Here is a 6,717-nt window from a genome sequence, read left to right as displayed (position 1 = left end):
CGCTCTGCACACATGCACGCACGCACGCAGAAACACACACAAATAGTGCGTGCAAAAGTCAGATTGACATCTGAATCCTACAAATATAATAAATATAGTCTTAACAGAATTCCAAATGCAAGCATATTTTTTGTATTCATGCATTTGGTGGCACAAGTCCTGTACACACCCACTCACCTATGGTACACACAGGTGAACCCATACGGTTTATGCACTCGTTGCACTACATTTCCAATGGCATTGCCCATTACTAGGCAATTAACAACTCTAATGTAGCCATTCGCCATTAATGTTGCCAAAGTGTGCCATTAGTAGCCATTAGCTGTCATTGAGTGTCATCGTGATGTAATAATACACATTAAGCTGCTGGTTACACATATGCAGCTATTTTGTCATGCATATTTTTTTATGCGTTTACGTGTAAACACGACATGGGGATAAAAATAAAAACGACCTGGAGTAAAAATTGAAATGCCTTTTCAAACTATCCATACGCGTGTAAACGGCTTCTAAAGTAAACACAATATCCTACCTCTGTGCTTTCGATGGATGTGTGATCAGGTTTCAGGAGAATAACTCGGAGTCTATATCCGCTCTATTCCTCTTTCTTTCTTGTCTCCGTCCCAAGATTAATCTTAAACCACCATAAGCGCCATATTACAAATACTTGTTTACAGGTCGCCTCGTGTCTTTTTTGGAATCATTCCCAGAGTCTCTTCTTCTTGTTTTTTTGTTTCTCTCAATCCGTCCATCTGTCCGTTGCACCCTCAACTCTCTCTCTCTCTCTCTCTCTCTCTCTCTCTCTCTCTCTCTCTCTCTCTCTCTCTCTCTCTCTCTCTCTCTCTCTCTCATCTGTTAATTTCTCTGCCCAATAATCCAGCAGTGCATTAGTTATGCAGTAATCCTTTAATGGATTTCCTCCTCATCGCTTTTCCCTGACCCCCTAACCTCCATGAACCAGTGGGGGTGTGAATATGCAGTACTCCATAATGCCCACATAGTGGCACTACTGTGCACAAACACCTCTGACGCCACCTAGTGCCATGTCCCTGTTATCGGAACTCCGGTCTTCAACTGATAACTTGGTCTTTGGCGTTATTTATGGAAATTTATGATTAAAAAAAGCAGATAATGGTCTGTCCTGTTGTCATCTGTGCTCATATGTGTTTATGTTTGTGTCTTTGCGTTGTTGTTTTTTTTCCAATATTTTTTGGGATTTTTTGCCTTTTTTTTAGACAAGACAGTGGAGGAGATCCAAAATCGAACCCGAGTCGCTGGCGTAGTGACCAAGTGCCATACCGTTAGGCCAACATGTCTTGTTATTGAGTTGAGTTGATGAGCTGTGTGTGAAATGTAGGTTATATATGTAGGCCTACTACACTGTATGAAGTTCACACAGCATGTCAGGATATCAACCCATCGTACCAGTATATTGCTGACTATATGGACTATAACCACAGTGTACTCTGTCACTCCAAGTTGGAGTCGCAATGTAGATAAAGGGCAATCATTTACATTTATTTGTGTGTGTGTGTGTGTGTGTGTGTGTGTGTGTGTGTGTGTGTGTGTGTGTGTGTGTGTGTGTGTGTGTGTGTGTGTGTGTGTGTGTGTGTGTGTGTGTGTGTGTGTGTGTGTGTATCTGTGTGTCTCTGTGTGTCTCTGTGTGCGTGTGTGTTTCCATATGAAGACCTGTTTTCCATAATGAGATATATCCATTTTATAGAATGTTGGGAAATTGACATTTTTCTATTGGGCTTTCCATTGAATTGCATTGCAAAATGCATTTTATAGAGGTTTAAAAAGTATGTTCTGAAAACATTTGAACGGCAAGAATTCACATATAGATTATAGGAATTCTTAACTGTCAATTCCAATGTCAGAATGCAAAAGTCAAAAATGGTGGATATAGCGTTTTGGAAAAGAGCTCTTCATATTCTGTAGGTACCCATGCCCTCTGTAATATTTATATAACTGTCCCCTGTGCCCCCCGACACAAAGCACAGTAGCGGGACAGGAGTGTGTGTGTGTGTGTGTGTGTGTGTGTGTGTGTGTGTGTGTGTGTGTGTGTGTGTGTGTGTGTGTGTGTGTGTGTGTGTGTGTGTGTGTGTGTGTCACAGTAGCGGGACAGGGCCAGGGGAGTGTGTGAATCCATCATGAGAGCTGGCCAATGTGTTTCCTCACAGGATGCACTTCTTCTGAGCCCAGTGGGTAAGCGACAAAATGCTGTCACACACACACACACACACACACACACACACACACACACACACACACACACACACACACACACACACATACACACACACACACACACTCTCTCATCACACTCACATACACAGACACACACACACACACACACACACATTGGACACACACACACACACACACACACACACACACACACACACACACACACACACACACACACACACACACACACACACACACACACACACACACACACACACACACACACACACACTCAAAGTACCAATAAGAAAACAGGAAGAGAGTGCCAGAAGCGCAGGCAAAAGGTGAGCGTGTGTGTTGGATGACGAGGGCATGACACATAAACACAGACACACACACACAAACAGACAGACAGACACGCACACACACACACACATAAACACAGACACACACACACAAACAGACAGACAGACACGCACACACATGTAAACAACATAGACACAAACACATCACATGCGCTTACAGGTGGAATGACGCACGCAATGCTTCCACAAGTGTAGAGATCACTGATAGGGGAAGCCACTCTGGAGGGCACCAAAGCCTGGGAAAGTGAGGAGGGGAAAAGTGTAAACACTAAATCACTGGGAAGTTCAGTTGCAGGTTCCGCTGACAGGTGCAGGACAAAGTCATCTGGAACCTCCCCCTGTCTTACAGTGTACACTCACCGGCCACTTAATTAGGAACACCTCTCTACTGCTGGGTTGGACCCCCTTTTGCCTTCAGAACTGCCTGAATTGTCTGCAACAATACTCGGGTAGGCTGTGCCATTCCAACAGAGATAAATTGGTATTAAGTGGCCCAAATGACGCTGTCGTGCCGAAAAGCGAGTCCCTGCCAGAACACGAGTGCCCTCATTGAAACCAATGACATTTTTTGAGAGAAAATTATACTATTTTTTGCAGAATGAATTACACAATTTATGAACTAAAATATGCTTATGAAACATTACTCGTCCTCCACTTAATATGAGCTATTTGAATGAAACCGTAACATTTGTTATGACAATTCTTCGATTCTTTTATGGAAATAATACTGAAATTGTAACCAGCTCTTTGTAATACTTCCAGAAGGAATGTAGATGCTTTATTGATAAGCTTTCCATCTTAAATTGTGTCGGATTTGTCTGCAAAAATGGGTAAAAAATATCTGAAAAATTGGTCATTGGTTTCCATTGGTTTCAATGAGGGCACTCGTGTTCTGGCAGAGACTCGCTTTTCAGCACGACAACGCCAAATTCTGACCATTCCACCTGATTGTTGCAGTAGATATCAAGACTCATCAGACCAGGCAACATTTTTCTGGTCTTCTAGTGTTGTTTATGGTGTACCTGCCTCATATTCCTGTTCTTAGCTGACAGGAGTGGCACCAAATGTGGTTTTCTGCTGCTAGCCCATTTGCCTCAAGATTTGATGTGCTGTGCAATCAGGGATTCTCTTATGCATACCTCGGTTGTAATGAGTGGGTATTTGACTTAATGTTACTTTTGATCCAGCTCAAACTGAACCTCTGCCATCAACAAGGCATTTTTGCCCACAGAATCGCTGCTCACCGTATTTTTTTTTATTTTTCGTACCGTTCTTTGTAAACCCTAGAGATGGTTATTTGTGAATATCCCATTAGATCAGTCCATTTGACACCAACAGCTATGCCATGTTCAAAGTCATTTAAATAGCCTTTCTTCCCAATTATGATGCTCGGTTTGAACTGGATCAGATCATCTTGAGCATGTCTACATGCACAAATGCATAGAGTTGCCTGTTGTCCCTGTTGTCCTTGTTGTCCTGTTTGTCCCCTCCTGCTTCCCTGTTCAGTTGTTGTCTTGTGCTGTGGTTTTGCTGTTTTGCCCGTCTGTATATCTACAGTAAATATCCACACTGTCCTGGCATTTCCTGCATGAGGCAGATGAGATACAAACACCGGTAGCCGGTAGACAAAAAAGGTTCCCTGAGGAATCCCTTTGCACTGAAACATATTCTCTCCCTCAAAGTGGTAATGAAAGGCTCTACAAGGTTCTTTTTAATCTAAGAGTGAAGTAGAAGAAGTATTTTAACTGTTAATAACTATTAATTAGGGCTGCACGATTATGGAAAATCATCATAATCACGATTATGTTGGTCAAAATCGTAATCACGATTATTAATCACAATTATGGATTTTTTGCAGATTTTGTTGAAAATTATAACAAGATGAAATATAACCAAGAATGAACTGTATACGGGATGAGCAAAATATAATGAATTGTAATGCAAAGGCAATAGCATGAAACTTAGGTGGACAGATTTCTGGCCAGAAACACCAGCCTGTCAGTATGTTCTGGCTTCAAGGACGCTCTCAAAGGTAGGTCGCTATTGCCACGATTAAATCACGATTAAAATTTAGATTTTTCGATTTCACTATTTTATCACGATTTCGATTATTTTCGATTAATTATGCAGCCCTACTATTAATACAGTCTCATGATTGTTCTACTTTTTTCACTGTACTTATATTGCAACATGGCATCATACCAGTGTTAAGATAACAGGTCACCTTGAACCATCTATTGCATTTGTGTATCACGACTTTGCATGTTAACTTCTGCTCCACAATGCCCTGTGACAGGTTAGGGTTAGGCATGGTTTTGGTCTGGGCACAATTTCGCCACTTCCCTTCCTTGTTTCGCTGTTCTTGGCAAAACTAAAGTGGCAGAAACTTTGCTTTACTGACAGGTTATGGTTAGGCATGATTTTGGTCATTTAGCAACAGATATTTGCCGCAGCAACAGAATTTCGCCGACACGGCAGGAAATCTGTGCGAACCTGGTCCCATGATGAAAGTGCTTTCCCGCGGCATTGAGAAGCTCAACTTTACTTGCAAAGGGGACCTCAACGCAGAATGCACTGGCGTGAAATAAATACGCCTTTGCATGATGTCAGTCAGTCTGATAGTTAACTTATACACTTTGACTTTGATGTAGCCTACCACAAATGTTAAAACTTTCCACTGTGTCTACTGCAATATCTGCATTCCAACAGAGGAAGGACACTTATCTCGGAATAAACAGCCAGACGGGAGACATGGCATTTAAATGGCACAATGCCCATCAAGTTGCTTTCCTGTTGGGCAGGCAGAGGATATAATTCCAGCTGGTACAGGAAAGCCTATGAATAGTGACTGGCAGAGGAGACACATGTATTCTCTTGGGCAGATAAAGGACCAAATGTAGCGTCTCATTAACATAACATTCCAGGACGATGAAAAAAACATATGATTCACCTTTCCACTCCCTATCTCACTCCATGGCTGAGGTGCCCTTGAGGAAGGCACCTTACCCTACACTGAGTCAGGGACTGTAACCAATACCCTGTACTTAAAACAATTTTAAGTTGCTTTGGATGAAAGTCTCAGCTAAGTGTAATGTAATGTAATGTTTTGAGCATGTAGCATAGAGCAACACTGCTGCTTGTCAACTTGTAAAGCAGCACTACGTTCTTCTAACTTGACCTCAGTTGACCAGAAGAGCCCAGTGGTAAATATTCAGTCACCTCAGGAAGTGGTGCGAGTAGAAAATAATAAGATGGGCCCAGGGACTGGACCCTGAGGGACACCAGTGGCACATTTTTAGAGAGGAATGCGTGTCCAGTCCACTTAAGTCAAAGCAGATGACCGAACAGATGTTGTTGATGTGGCAGATGCTACAATACATGACAAAGTACAGAACACTCACTGTTTTTTAAACCATTTCTAAAACAGGTATACAGAAAACAGTTACACATCTGTCCTGGGGAATACTTTTTTCCATTAAACTTTGATGATTATTGATATGTAATATTGATATAACAAAATATAGGCCTATCACTTTTTTGGAAACTGTACCTCACATTTCCCATTGTCCGTAAGTGCATATTGGTCTCAGATATTTTTTTCTGTTTCACTGAATGCAGTGGTTTCTTAAAGAGACCATTGTCTTTGCTTCATACTTTTGCCTCACATTAATATCATCAGTAGCTATGACCTAGTGACTTGGGAAGGTCATAGGGTCAAATCCCATACAGGTAACGAAGTATGCGTTGTGAGTTCTTCAGCTATAGTGCTATAATTTTAGCAAGGCATCTAACCTCATACTGCTCAAGGGGGTATGTACTTAAAATAAAAGCAAATTGTTATGTGTAAGAGCAATGCTTAACGTAATGTCAATGATTAACACATGGGCCAATATCCTTCAGCCCTTAGAACACAATGGATAGTTTTGGCATATTTAGCTCTGATTTGACCTGCCTTCTGTTTTTTTTTCCCTTGGGGCTTTTAATGCTTTAGGTTTGAGACAGGACAGTGGATGAGAGACAGGAAACGAGTGGGGAGAGAGAGATGGGGAAGGATTGGCAAATGACCCCGGGCTGGAATCGAACCCGGGTCACAGTCCAGTGCTTAGCTGTTAGAGCATGGCTCTCTCTCTCTCTCTCTCTGTCTCTCTGTATCTCACTCTCT

This window comes from Engraulis encrasicolus, chromosome 17, assembly GCF_034702125.1.
Source record: "Engraulis encrasicolus isolate BLACKSEA-1 chromosome 17, IST_EnEncr_1.0, whole genome shotgun sequence".
Taxonomy (NCBI): Eukaryota; Metazoa; Chordata; class Actinopteri; order Clupeiformes; family Engraulidae; genus Engraulis; species Engraulis encrasicolus.
The sequence above is the reverse complement of the archived record's forward strand: the minus strand, read 5'-3'. Positions refer to the sequence as shown.